This window comes from Narcine bancroftii, chromosome 1 (assembly GCF_036971445.1).
Source record: "Narcine bancroftii isolate sNarBan1 chromosome 1, sNarBan1.hap1, whole genome shotgun sequence".
Lineage (NCBI taxonomy): Eukaryota > Metazoa > Chordata > Chondrichthyes > Torpediniformes > Narcinidae > Narcine > Narcine bancroftii.
In genome coordinates this window covers 246,583,388-246,602,754 of record NC_091469.1, presented here as the reverse complement: position 1 = coordinate 246,602,754, position 19,367 = coordinate 246,583,388, and the positions used below count along the sequence as shown (strand labels likewise).

General features: G+C 42.3%; 1 protein-coding gene and 1 long non-coding RNA gene across 3 annotated transcripts in view; one reads left to right on the top strand and one right to left on the bottom strand.

Annotated features, from left to right (window-relative positions):
* coq9 (coenzyme Q9 homolog (S. cerevisiae)) overlaps positions 1 to 19,367 on the bottom strand; it is a 111,634-nt gene that overhangs the window by 2,688 nt on the left and 89,579 nt on the right. The gene's annotated exons all lie outside the window — the stretch shown is intronic.
* Positions 11,332 to 18,602, top strand: LOC138740860 (uncharacterized). The gene is made up of 2 exons (XR_011343190.1): positions 11,332 to 12,009; positions 17,064 to 18,602. It is a non-coding gene; the product is annotated as an uncharacterized lncRNA (long non-coding RNA).

Genomic DNA, 19,367 nt, shown 5'->3' with positions numbered 1-19,367 from the left:
TGTTAAGCAAAATATTTTGGTAACAACTTCCAGACTGGTGACTGCTTGGTGTATGAGGCAGTAGTTAAGTGTTCCAACCAATTTTAAACATTTCCCACTTAATCATCTTTAATCTTTAACCAAAGTAACTGAAACTTAAATTAAACTTCAATATTTAACATCATTGCGTTTGAAAATGACAACAACCAGAGGAGCGAAAGCTACTAAAAATGGTAACGAGGAGACAATCCCTTTGACTGCAGAATTAGTTTCAGACATTGAAAAAGCAATGTTATGTGCACGAGTGCAGCGATAAAATTAGCCCAGATGGTGTTATATTTAAAATGATATTTTAAATTATTAATTAACACTTATCTAAATTTAACTAAATTAATCTACACTTATCTAACTTAAACCCCAAATATGTGCGAGAATATTGATGTGTGTGGAATATCCCAAGCCACTACATCTCAAGGCCCGATTCTTGGAAGGCACTTCAAAGTTCAGTTTCAGAAATTCAGTGATGACATGTAGGCTTGAAATTGATGCTACACACAGGCTTTAGATGGTTGAGACACACAGGCCTTAGATGAATGTGATAGGCAGGGTTTAGGAGAAAGGGTTTAAATACCGTGTAATCATTGTATTTTAAATGTGTTTATTGTTTATATAAATTGTAAAACCTTAAATAAAATATTTAAAAAAAAAGACAGGCTTTAGATCAGGGGTGTCAAACTCAAATTCACAGAGGGCCAAAATTAAAAACTTGGACTAAGTCGTGGGCCAAACTAAATATTTATTGAAAATTTTCAACAACATCTGCATGTTTTCTTTCAACATATGTAATGTTAAACTTTTAAATGTTTAATTTTATTACACGTGAGTTGGGCGACAGGTCGCAGATGCTAATGAAAGTAAAGAGAGGAGGTGGGGGCGATTAGCGGGCTGATGGGCCGGCGCCAACGCATTTGCAAAGCATTCTGGGATTTGTAGTATTAGCTGTGCATGCGCTATACTGGCGCGGCGGCCAGCGGGCCAGCTCTAATACATATTTGATATGATCTTGCCAAATATAATTATATCACGGGCCAAATTTGGCCCGCGGGCCTGAGTTTGACATGTGTGCTTTAGATGGATCAGAGACGCAGGCCTTAGATGAAATGAGTGGAAGAAAGAGACTGGGGTGAGAGAATGTTGATAAACTCATAAAACCCTTGATGAGGTGCTTCAACAAAGTGTTCTTTGTCGACAAATTCCAACTAAAATTCCCCTCTTCTTTGGTGTAGGGGACACAAAGCAAGTGATGCTCATAAAGCTTACAGACCCTTTTCGTGGGTCAGCCGAATCAAGTGACTCTCACTGTGGTCACCATCTAAATGCAGTATTTATTCTGCAAGTAGAAACCTTTTCGTAGATCAGTTGAACAAAAGTCACCTTCATTCTTTTTGGTCATGAAGTGGTCTTTTCATCCCTCTGTTAAATATGGTTGAAGATGATTAAACTCGCACTATTCTGTGAAAGGGATGGAATGCAAAGAATGTAGATGAGAGCTTGAAAACAGACAATACTAGCTAGTAGGCCTCTTCTTATCAGGAGCCCCAAGGATGCAAGGATCTGGTTCAGGCTGGTACAGTGACCTAAGGAAGTCTATAGCTAGTACTGCGCTTGCTTAATAGAGACATGAATATTAACTTAGACACCCATAAGGAGGGAATGAACTAATTAACATAACATGCGATGTATGAAGAGGGAGGAACTGAGTGATACCTGTATTGATGGAAGGGAAAAGGAGAATGTTGTAATGTATTGGAATTCTGATTGAATGAAGGTGGGGTGATGTTGAACGCGGGACTCTTCAAAAGAGTGATGATTTTGAACTTTCGGTGTATCTCCAGACCAGGGACACCTGACTCTGCAGACTCGAAATAAAGCTGAACCTGTTCTCTAAGACTTTGTCTCCAGAGTAGTAATTGAGAACACTTTATATTTCACAAGCTTGGGGCCTCGTCCGGGATCCTCAACTCCCACCGCTTGGCAACTGACTATCGAAGAATGAGAAGGTGCACCCCACTGATTTCAGTGGTCTCCGATTTCCTTGCTTGCCATCAGCGGTTTGAGCGCGTGATATCCGGACAGGAGACTCTGGAGAACAGGACTTAGGGAAGCTCCGGTAAAGGGAATGTAATAGAAGAAGGGACTCCGGTAAGAGGAGTGGTTTGGTCGGGGCAACTCTCGTGTACGAGACCCGGGTAAGAAAAATTGACTATTAAGTACTACTCGGGCGACCGGGATTCTGTCAGGAGTGAGTGATCTGACAGGGATATGGGTAATAAGAGAACCCAAGAGAAGAAGGGACTCCAAAGTGGGGGTCCTGGGATTGACATTCCACCCGATAGTCCATTGGGGCAGATGTTAGGAAACTGGGGTCGGGAAAGGACCCAGGGAAAGACTAAGGAAAAAAGTTTTGTTATTACAAATGACCTCAGACTCCGATTCTGGGGTCTTCAGTTTGGTGGCTCTGACTGGGGTCAGATGAAGATTGGATATGTCAGAAATTAAATTTATTTGTAAATGAAAGAAGTCCTCCAGATCTGGAGGATTCAGATTATGCAGTGTGTTGGATCCGAATTGTTTAAGGTTGCTGTGAAAAATGAGGAAGAAGACATAACTCCCTGGGATCCTTTGAAGCACCTGCCCCAACTGTATGACAGTTAGAGGGGAGGGGAGAATCACCAAAATGCTGGTGATATCCCTCCCAAGGAACACCAACAGGTGAGAGAGTCTGATGGAGGGGTAGAGGCCTGTGCCCCAGAGCTGGAGGAGGCAAAAGAGCTTGGACAGGCAGGAAAAACATGAGAAAAAGAGATAGGCTTGCAGGTTGCCAAACTAACGCTGTAAAACTGGCAGAAGGGGGGACAGTAAACCGATGGATGTCCTCCAGAAAAAATGTGCACATAAAAAGGAGCAGGACAGGAAAAATCAGGAAAGGATAAAAGCAAAGGGTAGGCAGGAGAAGCCTCCTGCACAGGAAAATAATCAAAGACTATGTAGTCAAATGGAAGTCTGATGGAGGAGGGAGAGATGAGTGACCCCGAGTACTCCTCAGGGACCCCCTAAGAACCACCACTGGCATATCATCTGCCTGTATCTAGATCCCTAGCCAGCAATACCCAAAGTATTTTCGGATACTGTTAGTTCTCGAACCCAGAGCCATGATAAATCATCCGGCCACTATAACAAAGAAGTTAAGATTTAAAGTCTGTGGAAAATTCTAGAAGCTTTTGTTAAAACATGTCTGCATTTGCACAGTTTAAAAATTAAGCTGTTCTCAGTGAGGACAGAGAGAACTCAGCATGAAAACATAAGATACCAGCCAGGCAAATTGGCAGGAAGCCCAGAAGAAGAGGTAACACAGCTAGTTTGTGCAGAATACTACAGAGCAGAGAACGAAGACAGCCAGGAATACTTTTAAAGGGGCCAATTTGATACCAATTTGTTTGCAGTTTAAAGTTGAGTACATACCCATGATGAAGATGTGATTTCTTAACTTAATGAGGTAGCAAATAAAGTATCTAAAGGGTTATCAGGATTGGGACCACAAAGATTTAGTTCAACATGAGTCCTCCTCAACGAGCCTTATACCTTCCATCCAGGAGATTAACTCCACCAGAGGGACACCTCTGATAGAGAAATTGAGCGATGGAAATGTTCCGGTTGTTATTATGTTGATGTACTTGAGTTTTGGGTAACCCCAGCAGCCAGGGTGTTACTATTATGGGAAAGTGGGACATTTCAAACAGGAATGTCCCGAATTAAAGAGGGAAAGGGATGCTATCCCTCTGATGACTTTTGGGGAGGATTAAGGGTATCAGGGGTTTCTTCCAGGTGGGACCCAACAAAGAGGATGTTGTTTATCTGGTGGACACAGAGGCCACTAGATCATCATTAAGTGTTATACTGGAGGAAGTTAGATTCACTAGTCCACAATTAAAGGTATCCGATCAGGGGGGTCTGTGTGAAGTATCAAGACAGGGAGGTCTGATTCTGGTTCCTCAAGCTGGGGTGAATCTGATGGGACGAGATCTGCAAATTAGACTAGGGGTCAGTACCATTCCAGTGAAAGGACGTATAATGGTGAGATTGTACCCATTGAGGGAAGAGGATATCCAGGACATTGGGGACTGTGTCTGTACCGGAGAGGGAAATGGGAGGACAGAAAATAACCCCACTCAAAATAACCCTAAAGGAAGGGTTCCAGCCAGTACGGGTGAAACAGTATCCTATTTCAGTAGAAGGACGAAGAGGCATTCAGCCAGTTATTGAATATTTGCTGCGAGATGGAATGCTAGAAAGTTGCATGTCCCTTTAAGGAAAACAGATGGGACTTTCCGCTTGGTCCAGGATCTACGAGAATTAAATAAGATTGTTCAGACATGACACCTAGTAGTCCCAAACCCCTATTACATATTGAATCGAATTCCCCCAGTACACGAGTGATTTAGTTGTAGATTTGAAAGATGCCCCTTGGATGAGAATAGTCGGGACTTGTTGGCATTCAAGTGGGAGGACCCTCACTCGGGAAGAAAACAGCAGTATCGATGGACAGTCCTCCCCCAAGGGTTTACAGAATCTCCCAATCTATTTGGACAAGTTTTAGAAGAACACCCAAGCACTACAGGATCACAGTATGTAGACGACCTGTTTATTTCAGGAACACAGGAAAATGAAGTTCGTAAATCCACCAATGAGTTGCTAAACTTCTTGGAAGAGAAAGGGTTAGGAGTTTCTAAGAACAAACTGCAATTCGTGGAACAGGAAGTAAGGTATTTGGGACACTTGATTAGTCTGCCTATACCTAAAAATCAGAAGGAGATAAGGAAGTTCCTCGGATTAATCGGGTATTGCCGACTGTGGATAGATAGATATGGACAGAAAGTCTGATTCTTAGATGAAAAACTGGGAAGCGAAAAAGAAAATGTGGAGTGGAACCTAGAAGAACAGAAGGAATTTAATCGCTTGAAGAAACACTTGATTAATGCTCCGGTCCTGGCTTTGCCTGATATTACTCAGCCTTTCCACTTGTTTGTAAATGTGGAAAAAGGGATAGCTTTGGGAGTGCTAGCTCAGATTCCTGTGGAATTCCTCTCAAAAATGTTGGACCCAGTATCACGAGGGTGGCCAGAATGCATTCAAACAGTAGTAGCCACGGCAGTATTAGTGGAAGAAAGCCGAAAATTTACCTTTGGAGGGAGTCTGGTTGTATTCACTCCCCACACTGTCAGAACCATTTTAACTCAGAAGTCTGGTTGACAGACTCGAGAATTTTAAAGTATAAGGCAATCTTAATGAAAAAAGATGACTTAACTATTTGTATAGATAAAAGTCTGTACCCTTCACAGTTCCTGTACTCGTCAGGAGAAGATAAAGAACCAGAGGACTCAGGGCACAGCTGTAGTGAGGTGGTTGAGCTGCAAATGAAAAGTCGATATGACTTAGAAGAGGAGCCCCTCTCGGAAGGACAACAGTGGTTCATAGATGGATCATCGAGCTGTATAGATGGAAAGAGATACAGTGGATATACTTATCACTGATGGAGTTACCAGAACCAAGGTGGAAACTGGGCATCTGCCCGGCAGCTGATCCGTTCAGTCCTGCAAGTTGTATGCCCTAATGAAAGCCCTGGAACTGTTGGAAGGGCAGGAAAGTACCATATATACAGATTCAAAATATGCGTTTGGAGTGGTACACACATTTGGTAAAATTTGGAAAGAACGAGGAATGATAACAGCAAGAGGAAAAGAACTGGCTCATGAGCAACTAATTGAAAAGACTTTAGAAGCATTAATCAAACCAGAAAGAATTGCCATAGTACATGTACCAGGACATCAGAAGGGGAACTTACCGATAGCTCTTCTCAGAATTCGGACAGCCCCATGACAAGACATTAGAATATCCCCTTACGAGATGTTACTTGGACTCCCATATTTGGGGTGGGTAGAAGGAATACGTACAGTTGAAAGTAATTATGTGTTTTTAAGGAACTATTTACTGGCAGTCTCTCATTCTCTTGCAGATTTAAAAGCTAAGGGTCTGCAGAGCTCTCCTCTGGATTTCCCTATCCACTCTGTGAATGCTGGTGACTGGGTCCTGATCAAATTGTGGAAAGAAGAAAAGCTTCAGCCCCGGTGGAACGGACCTAATCTGGTCCTGATGACCACAGAAACAGCGGTCCGAAAGAAGGAAAAGGGGTGGACACATGCTTCAAGAATAAAGGGACCAGTGAACCCACCACCAGCTGCAGAGGGAAAGAAAGAGGAGTAAAAAGGGACAAAAAAGAAAACTACAATAATGAAACTTTTACGCTTACAATCTCAATTTGTACTTATACATATCATAGTTTTGCATGTTGAACCTAAAAATTCTTTTATCTCTCTATGTACTAATTATGCTAAGAACCAAAATCAAACCGATTGTTGGGTATGTGCGAAAATTCCACACCATGGCAAGTCAGGAGTCCCCTTAGTAGCAGTCCCTCTCTCCCTACACAAATTATTATATATATATATACCTTGCCCAGCAACAGTGATCCAACCACTGAAGATAAATACAATGGATGGTCTATATGACCAAAACCAACAAAGTCAGCAACTACTCAGTCTGGAGAGTTGCTTCCTTTTGAGGAGGGACTTAAGAATACAACTTGCTGTAATATAAATCGATCTGCCCCATACCAACAACGAGTTTCCAATTGCATGCAGAATCGGACCGTCACACGAATTCTGCAGCCTGTAAATGGCACATATTGGGTGTGTGGACATAAAATTTATTCATGGTTACCCAGGGAAAAGGAATGTTGGAATTGGACAAAAGGTTTAAATTGACCCGTACACCTAAAGGTTGGAAGATTCCTTTGTTACCTGGCCTACTTAATTCCCCATGTCCGTATTCTTAACCAGCTACCAGTTCTAGTCTCGTCCCATGGGCAAAGCAAAAGAAGGGTGACTGAAGGCAATCATCTCATGTGGACATTTTTCCTGGTATATGGAGCCACACAAGTTGGGGTTGAGATTCAAGAATTAGCAGCCACCCTAGACGAACTAGTAAATGCTACGGACCTGGCGCTTGGGGAATCCCAATCTCAAGTCCGAGCAATAACTACAGAAATGGCCGCCATTCGACATACAGTCCTCCAAAATCGCATGGTCCTTGATTTTATTTTAGCAGAGAGAGGGCGGACTTGTGCTTTAATTGGCTCTGAATGTTGCACACACATCCCGAATGAATCAGCTAATATCTCGGATTTGGCAGTCCATATTAAAAAGTATAGAGAGAAAATCCGGGAGGCTGGAGGCAAATATCAAAAAGGAGGTGTATGGGGTGATTGGACAAGGGGAAATTGGAATTTTGTAGGTTGGGGGCCATGGTTAATGCACCTTGCAATATATGGTTAAATGATTATAGTGGGTTTATTTATTAGATTGGCCATCCTACGATGTGTTATTACCATATTAATCTACACAGCTACTAGAGCAAAGAAGATGGTATTAAAAAACCCCATGGCAAATTAACATCGTCAAATTCAACTCATGTTGCAACAATTTGAAGAAACAAAAAGTGAATAATAATGCAGTTTAATAAAAAATAAAGAGAAAAGGGAGGAATTGTGAAATATGGTTGAAGATGATTAAACTCACACTAAACTCTCACCAAAGAATGTAGATGAGAGCTTGAAAACAGACAATACTAGCTAGTAGGCCTCTTCTTATCAGGAGCCTCAAGGATGCAAGGATCTGGGTCAGGCTGGTACAGTCGATAGCTAGTACTGCGCTTGCTTAATAGAGACATGAATATTAACTTAGACGCCCCTAAGGAGGGAATGAACTAATTAACATAACATGCGAGGTATGAAGAGGGAGGAACTGAGTAATACCCGTATTGATGGAAGGGAAAAGGAGAATGTTGTAATGTATTGGGATTCTGATTGGAAGAAGGTAAATGAAGGTGGGGTGATGTTGAGCGCGGGACTCTACAAAAAAATGATGATTCTGAACTTATGGTGTGTCTCCAGACCAGGAACACCCAACTCTGCAGACTTGAAATAAAGCTGAACCTGTTCTCCAAGACTTTGTCTCCAGAGTAGTGATTGTGAACACTTTATATTTCACATCTCTATAGTTAACAGGAGGAAATCTAACAGTTTGTCTATATTCACATAATGAGGCAAAATGGGTTTCTCATTCCCACAAAGGAGGTGGAAGTGCTGCCTTCTTAAAATGGCCTTCTGAACAAAAGGTGCACTATCTTTTCAATAAACTGATCACAGGGTTTCTGCACCAGGTTTCTCCAGGGCTTCTTCCTTTCATTCTGCAAATTCTGGGACATTCTGTCTTTGAAACTTGCTGCTAGTTCACAGTAACTTTCCAAAACCTGCAGTTTGTTAAATCTATTCTTTACAGGGACAGTCCCACACAACTAAAAGCTGCATTTAGGTGTTCTGATGAAGATTAGGTGCCTGCAGGCATGGCTAGAAGAGTTCAGCTGGCACATTTAGGTGGCTGGTATGAACGGCTTTCTGGCACCAAAACGTGTCAGCTGACTGCTAGCCGCCTAGCAGCGAAAGCCAGATACTTGGAACAGAGGCAAGTCCTACCCACGCTGACCTCACGTCATAGCAGTGTGTTAAGGCATGACTTTAGTAAGGCTTTTGACAAGGTTCAGAATAAGAGGTTAGTTAGGAGGGTTCAAGCATTAGGTATTAATGTTAAAGTGAGGAAATGGATTCAACAACAGTTGGATGGGAGATGCCAGAGCATAGTGGTGGAAAGGCCAGTTAGAAGAGTGGGCTGGAAGATGGCAGATGGAGTTTAATACTCATAAGTGTGAGGTGCTACATTTTGGAAAGACTAATCAGCAAAGGTCATACACGTTAAATGGTGGACAATTGAGGTATGCAGAACAAGGGGATTTAGGAATTCTGGAACATAATTCCTGAAAGTGGAGTCACATGTAGATAGGGTGGTGAAGAAAGCTTCTGGTATGTTGGCCATCACAAATCAGAGTATTAAGTACAGGAGTTAAATACAGAGTATTGAATACAGGAGTTGGGATGTCATGTTGAAGTTGTATAAGGCATTGGTGAGGCCAAATTTGAAATATTGTGTGCAGTTTTGGTCACCGAATTACAGGAAGGATATAAACAGAATAGGGAGAGTGCAGAGGAGGTTTATGAGAATGTTGCCTGGGTTTCAGAGTTTGAGTTACAGGGAAAGGTTGAAAAGGCTGGGACTTTATTCCCTGGAGCGTAGAAAGTTGAAGGGTTATTTAATAGAAATATTTAAAATTATGAGGGGGACAGATAAAGTAAATGTAGATAGGCTATTTGCATTGTGGGGGGGCAGATTCAAACAAGAGCACATAGATTGAGATTGAAGGGGGAAAAGTATAGAGAAAACATGAGGAAGAATTTCTTCACTCAGAGGGTGGTGGGAGTATGGAATGTACTTCTGGCCAAAGTGGTAGATGTGGGTTCAATTTTAATATTAAAGGATGGGAGAGGTGTGGAGGGTTATGGGGTGGGTGTGGGTCACTAGGAGGAGGTGGGTTAAGATGTTCATAATGGACTAGAAGGGCCGAACTGACCTGTTTCTTTGCTGTAATTGTTACATGGTTCTGAATCTAATGATAGTACTTCAATGTTGGATTTTCTGGACTGCCTTAATTTGCCTACACTTTCTCGGGATAAACGTGAGAGTCTCAAGATGAAATGCTTTTTGCAATTTCCTCCTTGGTAAATCTCCAGGACCCCATGGAATTTTATAAATCCTTTTCCAAATTGCTTATGCCCCTACTAACCTCTGTGCTCAATGAGTCATTTAAACAAAGGAATCTTTCATTATCTTTTAATGAAGTTTGTATTTCTATTATTGTGAAAAAGGGGAGGGATCTGTTTGAATGTGCTTCTTAGAGACCTATTTCTTTACTTATATAGATAAGAAGATTTTGTCTAAAGTATTGGCCCATAGATTGGAGAATACTTTATCATTAATAATTTCTGAAGATCAAATTGGTTTTATTAGAAACCATTATTCTTATTTTAATGTACACTATTTTCTGAATGTTTTATATTTACCTCCCACTCCTGCCCCTGAATGTGTGTTCTTTCTTTCGATTCTGAGAAGTCTTCTGATCGGGTGGAATAGGGTTATTTATTTGAAAACCACTGTTTTAATCACACCTAATTGACTCGTTATGTGCACAGTTTCATAACTCCTAAGGAAATGGGCTAATAACAATTTTTCTCAAGTAAAATTTCAGTAACAATTGGGGTTAGGGTCTTCTCTTCCCACCCACATATCACATTAAGCAATCTCTTACTAATCACAGAGCACTGATGGTATAGGGAATACTTGATGTGGAATGTGAGTTTAAAAAAAAGGTTGCCCACCCCTGGTCTAAACCGTAGTTATATTTAAAAATATAGTTATTTTGGTGGCCCGCAATTGTGGAGATTGGGCCAGCACATTGCGCGGCAGCAGATGCAGACAGAGATCGTTAAAGTAACTCCCAGGACAACGAACCGGCAGGGGTAGAAGTTGGAGCAGCATCAGACCAACAACATTAAAATGGCGTTGGTCAAACTGCCCAGTTAACTCAGCAGAAACAGTCTGGGGAAGGGCATTCATATGCATGAATGTTCCCACCCACTATTGTTATTCATATGGCTGAACTCAGTCAATCAGCAAAAACTGCAGGAACTTGAACAGTATAAAAGCAGCCTTTCCAGCCTTAATAAAGGAGTGAACTTAACCTGCCACACTGTGTGTGTGTGTGTGTGTGTGTGTGTGTGTTTGTGTTTCTTTGTAGCGGTCGGCTACATAATCAACAAGAAAAAAAATCCTTGATACTCTTTTTGAGTTACAACTTTCTCATAAAGGCCTAATATCTCTTATTTATAATAATTTGGTCGATTTAAGATCAGCCTCATTAGTTAAAATTAAGAATGATTGGGAACAGGATTTGAATCTTTCATTATGGGATGAGGTCTGGACATTGCTCGACATTGTTGCAATTTAAAGTGGTCCATAGAGTACACATGTCTAAAGCTAAATTGTCTCATTTTTATTCCGATATAAATCCTCTAGGTGACAAATGTAAAATTGGTGATGCTTCTTTGTTCACATGTTCTGGACTTGCCTTAGTTTAGAAAATTTTGTTAAGAAACTTTCCAAACATTATCGTTGATTCTCAAATAGGAATCTTGCCTTGTAATTGCTCTATTTGGATTATTTCAAGGTGATGATGTTTTACTGACTTCCAATTCAAAACCGAATTTTATCTTTTTTCATTATTGTTAGAGATAGAGAATTTAGGTTAAAATGGCTTAAGTTAAAATGTGATGATTAATCATAAAAAGGGAAGCCAGAACGGACAGGGAGCTTACTAGCAGCCAAGGACAAAAAGTTCAGCTGGATATTTTTTTTTTTAAACATATCTTTTCATGGTCATAGCGAGAGACATGCAGGAGACAAAAGATTGATAAGAAGGGTGAGAAACAGAATTTAGTGTATGTAGAGTTCGCAGCGTACGTAACGAACGTGATAATTAAAAATGCAGTTGTACTTAGAATGCTTTTGCAATTCTAACCAATTAAAACAGTATTAATAAGAAGGGGAAGGGCAAACAACAAGGGTATAAAAATCAATGCACTGTATGTATCGGGGCTTAACTGGTGAGAAGCCAGTTGAGTCCAACTCTGCAGACTTGTAAATAAAGCTTGTCGTGTCATCAGTTTTAAAGAGACTCATGTGTGAGAAGTTTTATTTCTGACAAATGGGGGCTCGTCCGGGATCTACACTCCGGCCGTGAGGGGAGGCGAGAAGAGGGACATCGGAGGCGGTGCACCCCGCTGATTCAGCGGCTCCTAGTCCCTTGCTCGTCGCTTCGGGCGGCTTGAGCGAGTGGTATCCGGACAAGGTGACACGACAAGACGGAGAGGAGAAGGGTGACGGTTCAATCCCCGGGAAGACACCGGTAAGTGACGACTTACGATTGTGGTGTGGGGATTGGGTAACAGGTGTAACGGGATACACCTGTTTGGATAAAAAACCTAACGTAATAGATCAGGTATAGAGCTTTTGTCATGGCGTGAGGACCCTGTCGTGGGACTCTAGGATAGACCCCAGGGAAACCTCGGCGGTAACCGAAGGAGGGACAGCACCTCCGACGAAGTGCCGAGAAGAGAGGGGTCAACCCCAGGGAAACCTCAGCGGTAACCGAAGGAGGGACAGCACCTCCGACGAGGCGTCTGAGAAGAAGGGAGTAGGGTCCAAAACGAGAGGGTCCTCAGCAACGATAAACAGATCTAAGTGGGAAAATGGGAGGATCAAAATCTAAGGGCTCATCTGAAAATTCAGGACAATTCCTGGGAGTTCCCCTTGACAGCCCTTTGGGGAGAATGTTTGAAAATTGGGATAGTAAAAGATATCGAGACAAAAACAAGAAAAAGATGGTCCAATATTGTCTCCTTTGGTCGAAACAACCTATTAAAGGTTCCTCGGTCTGGTGGCCGAAATTTGGATCTGATGAGGATTGGGTTAGACAAGCATTAAACATATATGTAAATTCGAGACCAAAGGTGAATCAAGAAGAGTCAGCATATGCATTTTGTTGGGTTCCCTGGCCAGGATCCTTAACAAAATGTTTTAAATTGAGGGTAGCGGGAGAAAAGAAATGGGAACCTCTGGACAACCTTCCCCCTCCTTATATTCCCCCGGTGCCTACTGCGCCCGAGGAAAGCTTATTACCGGAGGGGAAAGGTGATGAATCTGATTGCCCCGAAAGGGGCCGGGAAAAAAAGGATGAATTAAGGGAGTCGGACCCTAAACTTCCACCGGTAAACCGACCCTGGACAAGATCCCAGACTGGTCCAGGACCATCAAAGTTTTCAATAAGCCTAAATCCCCTGAGGGAAGTTCCTATGGGAGGACCGGGAGGGGGAACAGGATATGTGAAAGTTCCCCTAACTAGTACAGAGGTGCGGGGATTTAAGAAAGAAATGAAAAAGTTATTGGAAGATCCTATAGGACTGGCCGAACAGCTCGACCAATTCCTGGGACCAAACACATACGTGGGAAGAGATGCAGGCAATAATGGGAACATTATTCTCACCCCAGGAGAGGCAGATGATTCGACGGGCTGCCCTCCTCATGTGGGAATATGAACAACCTGGGGACCCCAGACCCCATGAACAAAAATATCCCTTAAATGAACCCAGGTGGGACAAACGAACACCCGAGGGATTGGCAAGTATGAGACAATATAGAGAGTGGACAATTAAAGGGATACGGGAGGCTGTGCCAAAGGGTCACAATTTCACCAAGGCATTTGGGAACCACCAGGGGAAAGACGAGTCCCCTACTGATTTCTTGGAGAGGGTGAGAAAGAATGTCCAACAGTATGCGGGCGTGGACCCTAGTACACCAATGGGTGAACAGCTTATTCGAATTGAATTTGTTTCTAAATCATGGCAGGACATTAGAAAGAAACTAGAAAAGGAGGAGGACTGGAGCGAAAAACCCCTAAGCGACCTGTTAAAAAAGGCGCAAAAAGTATATGTGCAGAGAGAAGAAGAAGATCAAAAGAGGGCGACAAAGGTTATGGTACAGACTATCCGACAGATGAATGCCGAATCCAGAGGGGAAAGAAAACAAAACCTTCCTCTAAACAATCCAAGATATCCAAGAGAGGGAAGACCCCGGAGGTTCGTTAAGTGCTATTACTGCAATGAGGAAGGACACTTTAAGAGGGAATGCCCCTGATACAAGAGGGAATTGCGTGCCCTCGAACTTATGGAAGAAGATTAGGGGGGTCAGGGGTTCCAAATGTTGGGGACCAAGTATAAGAGGGAACCCCTGATAAAACTAAAAATTGGTCCCAAGGGAGAAGAGGTGGTGTTTATGGTGGACACAGGAGCGGAACGAAGTAGTGTAATAACTGTGCCAATCGGAACTGAGCCTGTAAAAAGTAATTTGACAATTTCTGGGATAGAAGGGGCTCCCAGAATGGTATCAATAATTCCCCAAGTAACAGTGAAACTGGAAGAAAGAGAAGGGGTACAAGACCTCTTGTTGTTACCGTCGGCTGGATTTAACCTCCTAGGAAGGGACTTACAGGCTCTCCTAGGTTTGGGTGCTCTCCCTGTGGACGGAGAAGTGCGAGTCCACCTCTGCGCTTTAAAGGAAGAGGATGAACGGCAGATTGACGAGAGAGTCTGGTATAAGGAGGGAAATCGAGGAGGTCTGGACATCCCACCTTTACATGTCACATTAATACCAGGTCATCAGCCGGTAAGGAAACGTCAGTATCCTATTTCTTTGGAAGGGAGAAAAGGGCTACAGCCGGTAATTGAGACTCTAATACGAGACGGACTATTAGAAGAATGCATGTCACCTTATAACACCCCTATACTCCCAGTGAAAAAGTCAGATGGATCCTATCGCCTAGTTCAGGATCTAAGAAGTTTGAATGCTATTGTTCAGACCCGCCACCCAGTGGTGCCTAATCCCTATACTATTATGAGTCGGATTCCCCCAGACCATGAGTGGTTTAGTGTTATCGACTTGAAGGATGCCTTCTGGACATGTCCATTAGAAGAGGAAAGTAGAGATATGTTTGCGTTTGAATGGGAAAATCCATGGACAGGTAGACGGAGACAGCTTCGGTGGACTGTATTGCCCCAAGGGTTCACTGAATCTCCGAACCTGTTTGGACAAATGCTAGAACAAATCCTGGTGGACTATCCACAATCTGATGATTCCCAACTAATGCAGTATGTGGACGATTTACTATTATCAGGACCCAAGGAACAAGAAATGAGGGGAGATACAATTAGACTCTTGAATTATCTGGGGAAAAAGGGTCTACGGGTGTCCAGGAACAAGTTACAGTTTGTTGAGAGAACTGTGGTATATCTGGGACACCAGATAAGTAAAGGACAGAAACGGATTACCCCTGAACGGATTGCGGGAATCACTAGAATGCCGTTACCCCGTAATAAGAAGGAAATAAAACAATTCCTGGGACTCTTAGGTTACTGTAGGTTATGGATAGAGGACTACTCAGCTTTGGTGAAGTTTATGTATGAAAAGCTGACAAATGAAAATGAATATCCATTGAAATGGACCCAGGAGGAGGAGGGATGGTTTGAGGACTTGAAGCATCGCCTGACACGAGCCCCAGTACTCACTCTGCCCTCTTTAAAACAGCCCTTCCAGCTATTTGTCACTCATAACCAAGGAACAGCTGTGGGAGTTTTAACACAGGAAAAAGGCGGTCAGCGACACCCAGTGGCTTTCCTTTCCAAAATGATGGACCCAGTGTCTCGCGGATGGCCGACGTGTATCCAGAGAGTAGCGGCTGCTGCTCTGTTGGTAGAGGAAGCACGTAAACTTACTTTTGGAGGAAAGATGACTGTGTACACCTCCCATTCTGTGAGTGTTTTATTAACACAAACTGCCCATCGATGGCTGACTGATTCTCGCATATTAAAGTATGAAACCATTTTAATGGTCGGAGAAGATCTACAGTTTGCAAAGATTAATAGCTGCAACCCAGCTCAGTTTTTATACGGCAGTGAAAAAGAGAGAGAGGTGGAGCACGACTGTGTCGAGTTGACAGATCTTCAGACCAAGACCCGAGAAGACCTTTGCGATACTCCGCTGGGAGAAGGATATGAATTCTACATTGACGGCTCCGCCAGATGTGTTGACGGAATGAGAAGAAGTGGATATGCTATAATAGAAGGAAATACTTGGAAAGTAGTAGAATCCACGAGACTACCCGGAAGCTGGTCAGCACAATCCTGTGAACTATATGCCTTGCAGAGAGCCCTCAGAATACTGGCAAAGAAAATTGGAACGATTTACACTGATTCCAAATACGCATACGGGGTAGTGCATACCTTTGGTAAGATCTGGAAGGAGCGTGGTCTAATTACATCAAGAGGAAAGGAATTGGCACACAAACAGATGATTACTCTGACTTTAGAAGCCTTGACATTACCCCAGGAAATAGCAGTGGTCTACATACCAAGCCATCAGAGGGGAGATACCCCGACAGCAATTGGAAACAGACTGGCTGATGAAGAAGCCAAAAGGGCAGCCATGCAACAAGAAGTCCGTTTGCTGACCTTAATCCCAATAAGGCAAGGCATAAAGAAGGCTCCCATTTTCACTGCTAAGGAAGAAAAGGACATGGCTTAGCTGGGCGCAAGCCAGCTGCCTGATGGAACATGGAAGACACCAGATGGAAGAATGGTTCTAAATAAAGAAATAACTCGCAATATTTTAAAACACCTGCATCATCAGAGCCACTGGGGCACCCAAGCCTTATGTGACACAGTGCTTCGAGAATATGTGTGTAAGGGAATCTACACCTTGGCCCAACAGGAGGTGCAGAATTGTCACCTATGCACAAAAATTAATAAGAAGGTAATGAGGACAGGGACCATGGGAGGTCAACCATTAGCCATACGCCCTTTTCAACGTATCCAGATCGACTTCAAGAGTTACCTCAAGTCCAAAGATGGAAATATCTGTTGGTGATAATAGATCACTTTACCCGATGGGTGGAAGCCTTCCCAACAGTAAATACTACAGCCTCTACAGTAGCTCGCCTCCTCCTAGAGCAGATAATCCCCAGATATGGTATAATGGATTCTATAGACTCAGACAGGGGTCCACATTTTTCTTCAAAAATCCAGCAATTGATTTGTAATGCATTACAGGTTTCTTGGAAATTACATACCCCTTGGCATCCACAAAGCTCAGGGAGGGTTGAACGTATGAATGGAACCCTAAAAATGCAATTGACAAAATTAATGGTGGAAACTAAAATGCCTTGGATAAAGTGTCTGCCCCTGGCTTTATTGAGAATTCGTACTGCCCCACGAAAAGATGTAGGGTTGTCCCCTTATGAAATGATGTTTGGGCTTCCCTTCTGGAGTACAGTTGAGGGGTGTCCCACCTTGGGGGAAGGGGATATATTTGTTAGGAACTATTTACAGGCACTGTCACGCTCTCTTGCAGATTTACGAAAGAGAGGACTATTGGCACAAACACCGCCTTTAGACTTTTCTTTACACAAAGTGGAACCAGGAGACTGGATTCTCATCAAGACCTGGAAAACTGAAAAACTCCAGCCCCAGTGGGAAGGTCCATACCAAGTTCTCTTAACTACAGAGGCTGCAGCACGAACAAGAGAGAAGGGGTGGACTCACGCATCCAGATTTAAGGGACCTGTAGAGGCGCCTCAGGACCCTGATACGAACTCAGATTGGACTTGTGTTCCTGGAGAAAAACCTCTTACCTTGCAATTTCGCAGAAAGAATTGATTCACAATGTTATTGTTATGTTCTTTAATTTTTCTTAGTTTGCCTATGTCTTTATCAGGTGTGAAATGTAAGAAATGCAGAGACACAGTGGTCCTATTTCAGGACCACATTTGGGGAAGAAAGGAAGGTAATTTCATTTCCCATACCTCAGTTCCTGAGAAATGCTGGGCAGAAAATACCACCCAACATCTATATACCCCTTGTGTGGAAAAAGAAGGAAATAATATGGGTCATTATATATGGATTCCTAATACCACTCCTTTCCCTCTTAACGGTTGGAAGGGTGACTCAGGCCCACCATGCCCTGATGGACTCTGGTTTTGCATACACCAGCGTACTGTTCCAATAAGAAATTCCACTCCACAGTCAAAAGTGCCTGCCCCTTTAAGACAGCCGGACTTAGTTCGAGTCCATCCAAATAACCATGAAAGTTTCGGTAATGCAGTTGGGGGAGATAACCTTTTTGTAGATCTTGCAACTAAAATTGCAGGAACTTTTAATGTAACCAATTGTTGGGTCTGCGTGGGAACGGGGATATGGAGTATCCCCAAATGGATTATTCTGGGTATGTGGTAATACTTGTTTTGCCCTGTATTATTCCCTGTCTATGCAGCCTGGTGATTTCCATGGTCCAACAGGCTATGCAACCAGGGGAACTGGGAGATCCCGTTAGAATTTTACGTCAGCACGAAATTAATTTATCATGAGACGTTTCTCTTCCCTGAGTTAAAATCCCCATTTATATATATAATACACACATTTTAAAGAGAGAAAGGGGTGGATTGTTAGAGATAGAGAATTTAGGTTAAAATGGCTTAAGTTAAAATGTGATGATTAATCATAAAAAGGGAAGCCAGAACGGACAGGGAGCTTACTAGCAGCCAAGGACAAAAAGTTCAGCTGGATATGTTTTTTTTTAAACATATCTTTTCATGGTCATAGTGAGAGACATGCAGGAGACAAAAGATTGATAAGAAGGGTGAGAAACAGAATTTAGTGTATGTAGAGTTCGCAGCGTACGTAACGAACGTGATAATTAAAAATGCAGTTGTACTTAGAATGCTTTTGCAATTCTAACCAATTAAAACAGTATTAATAAGAAGGGGAAGGGCAAACAACAAGGGTATAAAAATCAATGCACTGTATGTATCGGGGCTTAACTGGTGAGAAGCCAGTTGAGTCCAACTCTGCAGACTTGTAAATAAAGCTTGTCGTGTCATCAGTTTTAAAGAGACTCATGTGTGAGAAGTTTTATTTCTGACAATTATTAGCCAGACATGCAATTTTGATGAAGAGAATACTTCATGTTAAACAATATTATGTCTTCTTTAAGTTTATAAAAAAAAGATAGGCCATTAAAGATTCAAAAAACATGGGGCCCATTTATGGGCTATTATCATAATCTGAAGAATGAGGTTGTGCTCAAACTTTAGTGTTGTGCTGTCCAGTTCCAAGTTGCTGCCACTTGATTCCTACATGTTAACTTTTAACCCTACTTCATGTGAGGGGTTTTAATTAAAACAGTTTTTTCTTTTGTGTGGTTAATTCTATTTTTTTACATGATTGTGCCCTGGATATTCTTTTTCATGAAAAGTCTGTTTTGTAATAATATTTGTTTTTCTTTTGAATCATAGTACAATATATATTTATATAACTATTTATAATGTATAATATATAAACACTAACAAAAATATTTCAGTAACAATTGGGTCTAGAGCATTGATTCTCAACCTTCCCTTTTCACCCACATCCCACCTGAAGCAATCCCTTACTAATCACAGAGCACTGATGGCAGAGGGAATTACTTAAAGAGGTGTATAAGTGGAAAGAAAAGGGTTGAAAACCACTGTACAGATGGATGGCTGATGGTTGGGTGCAGTGAGTGAACAGAGAGAATGATTCATGTAATGCTATTAGAGTGCCAGAGACCAGAATGTGAGTGCAGAGAGCAAGGCAGGAGGAGGAAAGGATGATGCAATGTGTTGTGGGTTTGTGAGGA